At 42.7% G+C, this 15051-nt stretch overlaps 1 long non-coding RNA gene across 1 annotated transcript; it reads right to left on the minus strand.

Annotated features, from left to right (window-relative positions):
* Positions 1-3420: 3420 nt before the first annotated feature.
* On the minus strand, positions 3421-11227 carry LOC149917563 (uncharacterized). The gene is made up of 5 exons (XR_016467541.1): positions 11092-11227; positions 10772-10986; positions 9829-10021; positions 9071-9126; positions 3421-3624 (listed from the first exon to the last, which is right to left on the minus strand). It is a non-coding gene; the product is annotated as an uncharacterized LOC149917563 (long non-coding RNA).
* Positions 11228-15051: the final 3824 nt, after the last annotated feature.

Here is a 15051-nt window from a genome sequence, read left to right on the forward strand (position 1 = left end):
GTATAAATGGTGAAATTCAAATTAACTGCAGAACAAAGGTAGACTTTGGAAGACATGAAGGCAGGGAAAATGCTCTGCCTCCCACCCTGCATTTCATGGTTCCACAGACATGAAATGAAGTGTGTGAAAAAAGTGTGTGTGGGAAAATGAAGTACTTCACAGTACATAACACAAATGTCCTGCTCTAGCGTATGCACCTCAGCTGTGTTCTCCACTGCTTCCTACCCAGCAGCAGCCTCAGCAACTGTCTGTCCACTCTTATAGGCAATGGTTTTGGTAACTTCAGGGACTTCAAACAGGATCCAACTAGAAAAACCTATCTGCAGTTTAATGGGCACCCAGCTAAAGGGTAGAAATAATGTTATTCTTAAAACTTGGTGAAATTATTGCCAGTTAAGATAACAGAAGCATGAGAATGGCATCCTTAGCCCTTTGCATTCTAATTAGCAGTTTAAAGCAAAGAAAAGGTCCATTTATAAAAATTTTATCCTTCAAATATCCAGTTCAATTTCACTGAAATCCATAGCTTTTTTTCCACCAACGGTGGTTCTGGAAAATTTCTGGACATGCAACGATGAGACATCTCACCCATTGGTCAACAGATAATACTGCTCTGCTTAGATGTCAATGTCATTTCCATTATATGCTTGCTTTACCCAAACTAGTAACTTGAGAGAGGATCTGAAAGCTGCATGAAAAATAGGGCTGTCTCTGAAAGCAGGAGACAAGCATGCCTGACATACTGTAATACTTATCCTCAGTGTTTCACTTCTGGAACAGAAAGGAAGAATTCAGAAGGTTAGAGAGGCAGAAAGAAATGACAGCGAAGCAAACAGCTTCCAGCTCATGACCGAGACAACTGAGCACGGTCCACGATTGCACGGCCATAACCTATTAAATTCAGTATTGGCAAATGCTGAGAATTTCCATTAACCTACTGGTTTCATACTTTCTAGGTGATCATAAGTGCTGCTGGGAACATACTGAGAAAATAAAATGGTTATAAATCCTTGGTTTAATAGACAGCATCTGAGAAACTTGCAGAAACAGCTGCAAAAATGTGAAATCAACAGTGACTCTTCCAAGGAATACTGTCTTTAACAAGAAATTTTACAATGACATAGACTTGGCAATGTTCAGCATTACCTTTCAGAAGTTGTTTGCATGTATCCACTGAAACACAGTGTTGCTTATCAGGGACCTTGCCATACCTCTGTAAAATTTATTATTAATAGAAAGAATTTCTGGTCAACAGTGATTCTTTCCCAGCTCACACACTGCTACAGGTTTCTCATGTTTTTCTGGGATCTAATTCCCACTCTTCAGCAAGTTTCTTGGCAGTTTCTCAGCTGTTCCAACAGTCTCCTGGGGAAAAAAAGAAAAAAAAAAAAAAAGAAGAAGAAGAAAAAAAAAAAGCCTAAAACAGTTCAGAAAGAAATATTGACAGGTTTTTTTTTATTATTATTTATTATTATTTTATTTTATTCAATGTTTAAAATTGGAAAAATCAGAAGTGAAGTAGAAAGAAGACATCATCCTGGAATGTGATTGGAGACCAAAACATTAGGGCTATGGCATGGATAGTGATAGCACCAATGAGAGTGAGGGCCTCGGAGACCTGGATTTCTTTCTCACTACCCACACATACACTTTATATAAATATGATTTTGAAAACATTCAAATACGGTTTTCTAAGTTTAGTGTTTGTTGATGTCTACAAGGAAGAAAGAACTTAACCAAACAAAATAACAAGTCTGTGAGAGTGTCCAAGATCTAATTATGTAAGATAAATAAAATATAAAGCATTACTATTAGAGATTATGAGAAAAAGGATTATACTAATCAGGAGAAAAATTGGCAAGAGCTTCTGGTTTACAAAAACGACAAGTACGTTATGTATACTTAATGAAAAGGCACCATGATGCAATAAGGGATGGTGTATATATATAGCTCTGGATGTTGAGATCATATACCCCACAACCTGACAATCATTTTCTAACCAGGACGTTGTTGGAAGACTTCCATTGAAAGGCAATTATCTGTCTGGCAGAAGGAAGTCGATGGAGCAGTGGATGGAGACAACCAGAGCTTATGATTGCTGATGAGTAATACTCAAGTTCTGTTTAAAGCTGCCACTGGGTTGCAATCTCCGGAGCGTACACCGCAAATGTGCAAGCAGAGAGAATCTTGCAACCACTGATTACCATGGAAAGGTTTCACCTGAATGTTAAAGCTCTTCAGGCAGTGGAATGTCACTCATTTCCAGAACTACTTCACAGTTTATTCTCCAATTATACACTGTGTTGAGGAATTGTTATGGACTTATTCTGCGTATGTTCGGATTTAGCAGTCTCTCCATGGTGTGATTTGACAGGAAAACACTGACTGAGCTCACAGTGTGTTTGAAGTTCATGCAGTGTTAAGCGCAGATACTTCCTTAAGCCAAGCAGAGTTCATTCAGAACTGTGGAAAGACCAGTGTGAAACCAAAAAGCTGTAGTGCTCCTCAAAGAATTACAGTGTAAAAATAGTTATCTAGTTCATGTAGAAGTCAAATTAAAAAGTAAATAAAGAGAGGAGAGGGGTTGGAAGAAGAAGATATATAAAACAGACAAAAACAACGAAACAACGAAAGAAACAACGAAAGAAACAACGAAAGAAAGAAAGAAAGAAACAACGAAAGAAAGAAAGAAAGAAAGAAAGAAAGAAAGAAAGAAAGAAAGAAAGAAAGAAAGAAAGAAAGAAAGAAAGAAAGAAAGCCTGCAGCACCTCATGTGAGTTCAAAGTGCCATTGTCAAAAAGACCTAGGGAATACTATGAGGTTTTGTCGATTCAGGATCCTGAACAAACTGAACTCTTCTCCTACTCAATTATTAGGTAAAACCTTACATTAAATGTTCTGTATATGTTCAAATACCTTGTTTTTAATGTTCTACATTATTTACATTTTACTCTGGATCTCTGCTCTTACCAAATCAAGCACACGTGACTATTTGAGATCTTCCTCTGGATAACTTTGTAACTACAGCAATGGGGCGACTACTTTGCCGTTAGATTTCATGGGTTTTGCTACATACTCCCAGTACTTTCACAGAGTAGCGAAACAATGGTTCCTAGCATCTAGTTTTATGAATGAGACAATCATTAAAGCTTATTAAGTAATTGTGGCTAGCTTTGGCCTGGAAAATAAATGAGGTCAAATTAAGAATTATTTTCTACAACTTCTCAAAAGAGGCTGGGATTTAGGGAATGGACAGTCTTTGAATCATTAAGAAGTAATTACAGAATCATGCGAGTATTGATGTCAGACTTAGGAGACTGGGGCACACAAAATTTGGGAAGACAAGAACTACTTCTTTGGTGGTATAAAGAAAGGAAGAAATTGTAGCAAAGAATCCGCAATTTGAAGGGAAAGCCTGAGTTGTAAGGAACCCAGAAGGATCACCAAATCCAACTCCCAGGCCACCCAAAATCCAAACCCAGTGTCTGAGGGAAGTGTCCAAAAGCTCCTTGAACTCTGGAGCTTGAGGCTGTGCCCACTGCCCTGGGCAACTTGTTCCATGCCCGCCGCTCTCAGGTGCAGAACCGTTCCCTAACCCAAACCTGAGCTCTCCCTGATGCAGCTCTAGAAAAAAAAAAAAAAAGAATAGTGTTCAAGGGTTTTTAACAGTTTTCTTGCTAAGTCTCCAGTGGCTTCCAGCTCTCCTCAAACTGTTCTGATTGGAGTGTTTTCTGTAAGGTGTATCAGGCTGAGAATTGTGAAGACCTGAACTTGAATATTGAGTCAATTCTTGGTGCGGGCACTTGGAGGAAATCCACAGAAAAAAAAGTTGGAATGGTTAGAGCTGTAGGAAGCATCTCTAAGAAAATGCCTGCGTGCCCTGCATGATGCTGGGTGTGCCACAGACCCATAAGCAGAACTGCAAATTATTACAAGGAAAATATTTCTGTACCAAATCCCAGCTGCCAAAGTGCACACTGTATGTACTGCATGGGTCGAACGGGATTCAATTCTCAGGTCAGAAGTAAAATTCTGGAGATCTCAATACTGCAAAATATAAACACATTCAGTATCTGTTGGCAAAAGAGAAAAAGAAGAAAAAGACATACAGAGCTAAGTTATAGTAGAACTTGTCTATATATTATAATAACGCAAGTTGCAAAATCAAGCACTTGTTAATTGAGAAATGCCAAAATAAACAGAATGCTGTCCTGCACATCCAGGCAGTGCTTTGGGAACAATAACTCAGGAGGGAGCAGTGCTGTAGTACGAACAAAACAGACAAGCATAAACCTGGTAGTAGTGGGCTGAACCTCCTTCTGATAGATAAGGAAAATTATCCCTGATGAATTTCAAAGGGCAGCTCCAGAAACCAGCATCAGAGTTTCTCCATGAGAAATGCAAACTTTTAAAAGATCATCACCATACCAGACAGTCCAAATAAAAGGGTCATTGCTGGCTGTTCCTACAATACTGAGAGCAAACATATAAGCATTTCAGTAGTAGAAGACAGTTTTTATCAGCTTTCCAGTTAGCCAGTCATTAAAACCTGTAATAATAAAACTGACTTCAGTGGCACTGGATCTGGCCTGAGGGCCTTATTTGCCCTACCCCAGTAGCGAATAAACATCATCAGAACAGAACTGCAGAACTGGGCTCCATTTGTCAAGTACTTGCCAGAGCTGGAACCAACTCAGAGGAGCCCATTTGCTGAACAGAAGAAATGCCAAATTATCTGACACAATCAGGTTTTATCTACTGATGAGCATTCCTGGAAAAATTCCTTCCTATGACATGAAGAGGAACACCCACGGGGTATGTCAGTGAAAATGCCTATCAAAACATGATAGTACATATATCCCACTGTACAAATTATTCATGTGGTTTATGAACGTGTTAAGAATGCATTTCTTAGCTGGTGTTCCTATTTATGGATCCCTAATTAATTTCTTTCTCTATTCTCATACTCATTGGATCAAAAGGGAATAGAATCATGTCATAGCACTCAGTAACAAATTAATTTGATGATTATGGGTAATTTTTGGTGGGTATGAAGGGAAGCATATCCTTTTCTCTGCTTCCCCAATGACAAAGGTAACAGGGAGGGCTGTGTGGGGCACAGATTGCTGCAGAGCTCTCTGATTTGCACAGGAATTAATTTGCTCTTGGTAACATGCCCTGTTACCCACTGACTTCAACACACAGCTTCTGCTGCTCGTGCTGAAAACACGAACTCACCCCTGCACAAATATTTGCAGCCGAACAAAGTCCCGCAGCAGCTGCAGAATGCCCCTTATAGCAGCACTGGGTGTCAGAGCAGGAGGGGAGCACATGGGGAGCAGGACCAGGGCACACATGGTCACCTTCCTGACAGCTCCCAGACCCTTCCTGTGGGTGCTGGGACCAGAGCTGGGTGCTGCTGGGCCTTTTAGTGCCAGGAAAGAGAAAGGGAGTGAGAGCAGACAGCTGAAATCCGGACACTGCTTTCAAAATCATTCCTGGCTTCGTTAGGGAAGATGAAATAGGAAAAAAAGAACCTGAGAGAGGCATACTTGGTCTGTTGCATGCTCTGCTTTCCCTGATGTTCCTTTAGTGAAACTCAAAGCCTTTCTTCTCTTCCTGCTCTGTTTTACCCTCTTTTCCATACCCATTCCTACTTCTCTTTTCATCTCACATCCCTTCCTCTTGTCTTTCTTAAATGTATGCACAGCTGCTGAAATCAGTAAAAAGAAGAATCAATTGTAATTGGAGAACCTCCATGACCTAAAATACATAACATATCTTCACATCCTGCCAAAATCTCACTCTACTCAGAACTGAAAAGATGGCAGTAAATGAGCAAGTATTCTAATGTTCCAAACAGTGCTTCACATCAAAAGAAGGTTATATTTCTTTATAGCAAAAGTTTCAGTGGCTTAAATTGTTCCACAAAGTTTTAAAACCCATACTCTCAACCAAGTTGTCTTCTTCAGCACAGAACCTGCTGGCTGGCCTCAGTACAGGGACGCAGCAATGCATTGAGGGGCAGCCAGTGAAGGGCCAGCAGAGCTGGAAGTGGTGGCAATGATATTGCCTCACAAGACCACTTTTGGTTTTTCCATCTCTGGTTGACCTCATATGAATGGGGCACAGAGTGCTGCAGAGGCAGCCAGAAGGAGAGAGCAGCTACAGCTCCAGAGCCACGGTGAGATGCACGAGAGTTGGCTCAGCTCTCACCTCATCGGGCAGCTAAACCTCCCCTGTACAGAGCCCTCACCCTTGAGACAGCCAGCAGCCTGCTTAAAAGGAAAATTTCCACACTCCAGGACTGTGGGTTCACAGAGCATCCTACACAAGCTCAGGTGGTGGTGCTGCTGCTGCTGCAGGGCTATGTATTCAGATTTGAAAGCAGAACATAGAAGGACTTAACTCACACAGATGGGGCAGGTGGATGGGATTAGCTCCACGGCCCCTCCCCATGCAGCCCTCCCCATGCAGCCTGCTCCATTCCCTCCCAGCATCTGCCCCAGGATTTCAGCATGCCCCACTTTTAGCAACTATTACTGCACAGAGGTAAACACACGTTAAGATATGCCTCAGCATTATTTACGATTTATTTTCTCTTCTGGAAAAAACCCACTACTTCTTACTAGTGAATTATTCAGAACTTAAATTGTGTCCCAAGCTGATGAATTCAAGAGCAATGAATCTCTCACACAGGACATGATTTAACCCAGAAACACAGTGGAAGTAAAACACGGGATGCTGTTTTCTGTGTGCATTACAACCCAAGAAGTGATAACCATTCTCAAGGCATGAAATGCTGGCTGCCTTCCTGACACCACCAGAATCACAAATACACAGCCTCACCTGGAACCAGGGAAGCTGATGGGAGCTTAATTACAGATGGGCTGTTGCAAGAATTTGATAATTAAAATGCACTGGGGTCAAACAACTGTTTTCTGTAGTGGAGAACTATTTCTTATTACCCTTATTAAACTGATAACACAGTAGATAGAGATGATTCACTTGAAGCGTAGTTTTGAAAACGCATTTTCTTCCTCATGGGATTTACCAATAAGGTATCGAAGATTCCAGACCTGATTTCCTACAGAACCCAATGCCAACCCCAACTCATGAGTTGTGCATGATTGCTGTTTTCTCTATACTTCTTTTCCCACTTGTAATAAATGTTAAAGGCTAAAACAAGTGAGCAGATATGTGGACCAAGTCCGCGCTTTCCAGCTCATATGGCTTCAAAACATAGCTGCTGTGGGCACAGCTACGGCAGCACCAGAGAGGCATTTGCCATGTTCAGGGCTGCTCTCCATCTCCCTGCTGCAGGTCACTGACCTCAGGTCTCAAACAACCATGCTCAGTGTCTCTGTACCAGAATTAAAACTGCAAGAAGCTATGAATACAGTGCTGTCCTATAAAGCTGGGCACAGCATCTGAGGGCAGAATTCAATACACTTTAGCCATATAAGCTTTAAAATCCACAGCAAACTGGTTAATTTAAATGACTGTATATGTGCATGGGCAAAATAAGATCAGAATAAGATGTCTGATGTGAATGTTCACACATAGTGTGATTTATGTCAGCACTTAACCTCCCGATATTTGGGTTGAGCTATGTGCCTGCACAAGGCCCTCTGCTCAGCAGCATCACATCACCAGCCTCATAAATATACAGCCTCACAGGGAGAGATTTTCCGTGAGAAATTTCATCCTCTCCAACTCAGTTCAGATGCACCTAACCACATTTTTTTCTAACAGGAAACAGCTCCTATGAGTGGATCTCTCCCTTCTGCACTTCCAGGCACCCTCTTCTGCACATAGTAATTATCTGAACTTGTTCTGCTCTTGTGGTGATTGTAGCTTGGGATTCCTGTGGTTCATCACACAACCCTTTTGCACATGCTGCCCAGCTTTACAGGACAGCTTTGTGTTCATACCATCTTCTCACTTTTTTATTTCCGATACAGGGAATATGCTTTCATGCCTTTTTAAACGTCTCAAGCTTTTAAGATACGATTACTTTTTGTAAGTTTTCACATAGCTCTGTTTTATCAGGTCTTATTTTCTTCTATTCCCCTTTTTGAATTAGTTATATAATACTAATATTCCTTCCTTTTACTGCATTTGTATTCCCTCCTTGCATATTCCAATACACGATGTCTCCAATAGCTCACAGCTGCTTGCTAAGAAACCCTAATTCAAGCACAAGCACACACCCAGCTGTGTACTGTGAGATGCCTGTTCAGAACACTTGAGGGACCTTCTCGTGCTAACGTTGCCTCTCAGTCTTCTCATCCCTACCGCGTTTCTCTTTCTGCTCATTGCTAACACAGCCTTTTTCTCCTTTGTCAGTTTTCTCCCCTCAAAATGTTTCCTGCAACCAGAGCTGAGCAGCAATCATTCCCACAATGAGCCACAGCCGTTTGGTTTCAAGTTTCTTCAGAAAAAGCAAAGCTCCCCTTTAATCACAGTGCCCACAGAAGGGACACGAAACCAAACACCGACTGCACAGCAGGAGTGAGGGCTCTCCCTGGGGCTGCCAGGTGTGACCCAGCAGGGGCTGACCCTGGTGGCTGCCAGCACTGAAGGACAAACCCTTCTGCAGCAGCAGCAACCTCGGGAGGTTTTCCACAGCAGAACTGTAACACACGGCCTCAGAGCGTGGGAGGCTGGAGGCAATTTGAGTGGTGCTGGGAGGTGCCAGACTTATCAGACATGGAAGATGCTTCACCAGATTTCAGTTGTGTACTGCTTTATACCTATGCTAAGTCAGTGCAAAACACCACTGCTGGTTCGACGAGGGAGTTTTGCCTTAGTAATCCTCAGCACCTGTTTTACAGCACCAAATGACTAGGCAAAGTCTACACAGAAGAGTACTGTAGAGGCAGAAGGATTAACAGCATTATTTTGCTGCTGTCTGCCTTTTCTGCTGTGGAATCAACTCTTGAATGCAAAATTGTCCAATATATGTTTAGTGGTGCAACTGTGCGAACTAACAAGCTTTTTTATGCATCAAAACTGGGAGACCATGAGGTTGTTACTGGGGAACACCACACAAGCACTCAGCACTGACCTGGCTTTGATGGACACCCTCAGAGACGCATGCATCTTCTTCAGTATTTATGGACTCTGGAGATACAAAGGAAAAATGTATATTATGCTATCTTACTAAACCAAAGGCCCAAAAGTTACTTTAAACTATTTATTTCTTGGCTTGTCCCAGTTTTGTAATAGTTGTAGAGAAATCCTAAAATCAATTAATTAAATATAATATATTCATATTTCTTTCAACTCTATGGGCTTTATTGAAGGGCAGAAAATAAAAGTGTTGTTTCTGTGCTGTTAGCTTCCAGCAGTCAAATGACAACCAGTCATTGATTCTATTTGGAGTTCTTGGTCAAGGCTTTTCTTCTGTGAAATGTAACACATCAGAGATGCTGGTTTCACTGGTCACAGCAGACAGCACTAGCAGTCATTTTAAGTATAGGTATGCCTAAGACAAAGGCTTCAGTCCAACACCTTTGATTTATAAGTGAGCTTAAACAGCAACGCAACATGCCAATGGAAAGAAATGAATCCATTGGGATCAGCTCTACCCCCAAACTACAGCAAAGTTTGGCTCACTGTCACTGAGCTCTGGCTCACATGCAGATCTGAACACCTGCTCTGGGGATTACACAGCCTACCAGGATCACCCAAGCAGCCCCGGGGCAGCAGTTCCTGGGGAGCCCAGAGCTCTGCTCCTGCCTAATCCTGGCCACACTTCCAACTTCCACCATCTCAGCCTTTCTCAACAGTTGTTTTGCAGAAACTTTTCTGTTTTCTTCTCACCTGATGGTGAAAGAGAGCTGGTAAAGCACAGATCTCTTTGAGAACATACCACACAACACAACTCTGCTCAAAATCTTGATATATTATCTTAAGTATCTTCTTTCTGTCCTGCAATCCTAAGAACAACAGTGATCCCTGAGGCTGATAAGACCAGTTTTCTTCTTCCTGACGACTGCTTCTCTGGCCAAAGCCTCTGTCAAAAGCAACACGAACACAGATTTTGGTCTTCCTGTTTCAATCCCACATCGCAGTGCCAGCTCCCATTTCCCGTCCGCCCGCACTGACACCCATAAGCAAGCAGACTGAATGCAAAGTGGAGCTGCAACTCCACACTGACTGGTGGCTTCCAATGTGTACTTCATCACTCAAAACAGATACCTAACATGAAAACATGAGTATTTGAGCTATTGTTTTCCAAAATCTGATGTGCCTAATGGAGGGGTGGAAGGTTCATGAAGCTGAGAGAACAAGCAATAGAACTACAACAAAACATAGACAGGGCCTGGACACACGGTTCTGAGAAAAAGCCTCATAAATAGGCTTCCATAAGCCTGGAAAAGGATTCAGATCTGACAAACTGCTACTGCTTCAGATCTGCCCTGCACTAATGGAAACAAGGCTTTGATTATAAATAAACAGGACTGTGCCACAGACACACCTGATTTCATCACCAGTTTCTCATCAGACAGGGGAATAACCACAGTGCTGAACTTGACTGTTCATGTCAGCCAGGGGAACCCAGCAATTCTATTTTTTAAAGCATAAATATAGATAACTGCACAAATAGTGAATTCAGACAGCTTTGGGTTAGTTTGAAAGAAGAGCAACTTTCCATTTCATCCATTTTGGATCCAAGCAGGGATGGCATAAGAGGTGGGGGGGGAATAACAAACTCTGGAAGCCAAGGGCAAAGAAACAGTGTGGGGAACAAAATGAAAGTTACCTTGCAAACAGCAAGTTTCAGCTTGCTTCTAACTGCAGTAATAAGAAAGCAAAGTGAGTCACTCTGGCAACACTTTCCAGCTGGAGGAGGTTGAAATGCTGCAGCCGCCCACCAGCAATGCGGGCAGCGGGCACTGAGCTGAGCGAGGGGGTCGTGGGCAGTCAGGGGTCTGAGGGGCGTGCATGAAGTCTGGGAGGACACGGAAAGTTTCTTTTCTGGAAAGTGGAGGAGGACGAAGAGAGACTGCAGCAAAGGTATCGCAGCCTTGTGAAAATAAAATGGAGTAATGATGGTTTGCTTTCTGAGAGAAAATTGTTTACCTCTTCCACAAGGGGCTGGAAGGTGGATGTCCCAGTGCCGTGCAGCGCTGGGCTCTGGGGGAACCCTCAGGTCACAGGGCAAGGTCTGTTTGGTGAGACGGGGGAGAAAGGCCAAGCGTTGGACTTGTGGCAGCTGGTGACAGAGAGAAAGGAACCCAAAACGTGGTATTGATTGACTGCCTGAGAGCGGTTAATATTTACCTCAGTGCTCAAGCTGGATATCAGATTGCAGCTCCTAACAGTTGGCCAACCCCAACAAGGGCTGTCAACTAAACTGTTAACATTTTTCAAGTACAGACATGCTGATACAACTTAAAAGGAAAGCTACAAAATAGCAGGTCTCATTATTATCTTTTAAAGAAAACCATCAGGACAGTTAATTATGTGCATGTCATTTTAACTTCGTCAAAACCTATGTAATAAGGCAATATATACAATTTTTACAACCTATACTTAGGGGAGCGTGCTGACATTCTTTTATTATCCCCAAATCCCTTATCACCAAAATTGTACTTCATCCCCAGGCATTTTCCTCATTTCTTTCTATTCTGTGATTCAATGACCACAACATTACGCAAGCTTAATAACAGAAAGATTAATTTGCAGTTGTAACTACTTCATCTTTCTTCGGTGTTTTTTTTTTTTTTTTTTATCTGTGTTTGATAGTGTGATACTCACAGCTCATTTATTTTTTAAAAGGTGATTTATGTTCATTGGTTTTGATCCTTTTCAGTGTGTAGACCCCTAAAAAAGTGCTGATGAACCTTTTGACCCTACAGTAAAACTTTGAGGTGTATTAACAAGTGGCTTCTTTTTATTTGCTCTTTCTTAGAGATAGCAGGAGTCCATAGAACACAAACTTAAAGCTATTGAAAGCCTCTGTAAATTATGTGTACTTATTTCACCTGTCCTACAAATGAGTCCGATTTCAACTTTTATTCATAGAATCATTGAATTGTTTGAGTTGGAAGGGGCCCTCAAAGGCCATCATGTCCAATCCCTCTGCAATGGACAGGGACACATACACTAGATCAGGTGCTCAGAGCCCCATCCAGCCTGATCTTGAGTGTCTCCAGGGACACGCTACCCACCACCTCTCTGTGCACCCTGTGCAAGTGCTTCACCACATGAATTGTAAGAAACTATTTCCTTAAATCTCTCCTCTTTTAGTTTGAAACCATCTCCCCCATCCTAGGGCAAAAGATCCTGCTAAAAAGCGTCCCCTTCTCTCTAACAGCCTCTCTTTACATACTGATAGGAATGTATAGAGCAACACTAAAGCTGTAAGCAGAGCACAAACATTTATACAGTGCATGGGACACAAAGGAAATACACAGAAACGTGCAGAAAATGAGCTAACAGAACACAGGTTCTTGTGTAATGAAGGCATGAAGAAATGCCATGTTCTGTGGCAGTATCCAAAACTCAGCTTCCTAGTCCCTTCCTTCCTTGTAGATCCATAAGAACCAGCCACATTTGGGCCTGTAAAGTAAGACCCATGTCACAGCCTGGGCTGCAAAACCTGGGAGCACAGCAGAATGAGTACCTAGGGGCAAGGCCTCCTCCCTCCTCTGCTGCCCCCACAGCCCTGATCAAGGTTTTCCCTAGGGTTGCTCATGCCCAAGGAAGAGGCAGCTCATAATGAGCCACACCCACAGATATTGGATGAGCAGCCTCGTTTGAACAATTGGAAAAACTCATATTTCTGAAGATCCTGTTTTCTGGCATGAAAGATTTTCTTCTCTGATGGCATTCCTCCTTTGTTTGTTTGTTCTTTTTTCTTTTTTCTTTTTTTTTTTTTTTAATAAGTTGAAGCAGCTCTCGCAGATACAGCTGCTGTCTGACTGCTGCCAGAGGAGCCACAATTTCTTAATAGCCTTCACCGATGAGTTGCCACATTAACAAAACAGGAGCTAAGGAAAAGGAGCTGTGGAGCAGGCAGGAATAACCCAGGGCAAAGGAGTGGCCACTTGCAGCACCTCCCCATTGTAACAGCAACAGGGAGCCTGTGGGCCTTGCTTCCAAACTGCTGAGTTTCTGTCCACTCACTGACACTGCCAGAGCCTCAACAGAGCCCCACCTATGCACCAAGGAGGGCTAAAGCAGAAAAAAACAAACCCCATGGTGTTTCACGCACCCTGTTCCCTTCTGAAGGTCCAGCAGTGATGAACTGACGAGATGAGCTATACGCTATGGGAGATGATCAAGAGCAGTAACTGTCCCACATTTTCAAAGCACTCAGCAAAAACAGCTAATTCTTGCACCATCACTGCAGATAAATGCAAGGAAGAACTCATCTCCCCCTTTGATACTTCCATCAAGGGTTGATGTGTGAGCACCACTCAGGGTCACAGCGATAATCACTGCCAGAGTCAAGCTGTATGTGAAAGGATGCAAACCCCAGGGTCACTGCCTTCCCATTTAAGCTATTAGAATGAAAAATGTCTCCTTCTTAGCGTATGAATTAAAGGAAATATAATGTTCTTCTATTTTCAGTAAGAACAGGATAACCTGTTCCACAAGGTGATAGCAGTCATCTGAGCACTGAGCCTTATTCATAGAACACAAAATCTCAGATCCAGGGGGCTGCTGGGCTAACAGATATAAGAAGAGGTGACAGAGGTCTTAGGCCTGGTGGCACACAGGACAGGGAAGGCTATGAGGTCCCCCACCTCTGCCCATCCATACCAGGGCTGCTTTCTGCTCCATAGACATCAGTGCCTTTGGGCCTTGACAGAGCTGAGCCCCACAGTCACAGGATGCAGGGGCTCCTGCCTTGGGAAGCATTACAACAAGATGCAGCAGGTGGATGAAAGGAGCTACAGAAAGAAGCTATCAATGAAATCAGATTCTCTCAGGTCTGCTTTTAAACTTTTAGTTTTAAATAATACCATATCTACGTATGATATGTGCATAATTCATTCAAATATATCAAATTTATGGCATAATTAGGATCCAGAATAACCTAATGTACATATAATTATCTACGGACAACGAAGTAGGTGTGTGCATGGGCGTCTGAAGGCGATGACTTCTTAAAGCTCGTGTTGCCTAAACTAACCTGCCTTGACTTGTAACAACGCTTTTTTCAAAGCACAGCAGTGGGCCAGTTTGCTGGGTGTAGCAAAACCAGAGAGCACAAGTCAGATTGGAAAAGCACCATAAGTGTCACTTTTATATCACCCTTATGTTAAAGTTGTTCTCTGAATCGCCTTTTCCCTTTGTGCTCAGGGAGCATCCCACCACCTCTTCTGCTCAGAGCTGTGAACACCAAAGCTGATGGGAAAAAGTGACCTCCAAGGAGATCTGCCTGGAGTGGCTCTGGGCAGCTCTGCCCATTGCCCCCCAATGGGCAGCACACCCCTCCCAGCAGTGAGCTTCCCAGGATTGAGTACAACTGCACTGTGGAAAAATTAACACTGCACTGGAGGATGCGCTCTGGTATAGATGTTGGGTGAGATCTCTGCAGGTAAGTTCCGCCTTCTTCACCTTTACCTACCTGCAGAAATAAACAGTGCACACAAGCGTCTGAAATGCTGGTCATTGTGGTTATTAACATGCCATAATATTAATTCACTACCTTATTTTAATAAAGTAACGCATATTTGCAAGACTACCGTAAATAAATCTTACAGAGGTATGTGCTGACATTTGTTCCCATTTCCTTATTTAAAACTCACATCTAAACTGAGTACCTCTCTCATCTGCTGAATTTCACCAATGGCTATTAGCTGGTATGTTTTCTTCATCAAAAAAAACTGTGAAAACCCTTCTGAGGAACCTAATTCAAAACGAGTTCAGAACCAGCTCAGCATGCAGTTCTATCTCAGCAGCATCTCAGCGTCTGTGCTGCAATCAGAACACTCACTGACCAGATTCACTCTGAGCACATGAAAGCAGAGCTCAGCCCAGGCCGTGTGCTGAGCCCACAGATAGCCATCCTGGCAGCTGAGGTGATGA

This window comes from Phasianus colchicus, chromosome 6 (assembly GCF_987193195.1).
Source record: "Phasianus colchicus chromosome 6, bPhaCol1.hap1.1, whole genome shotgun sequence".
NCBI classification, from domain to species: domain Eukaryota; kingdom Metazoa; phylum Chordata; class Aves; order Galliformes; family Phasianidae; genus Phasianus; species Phasianus colchicus.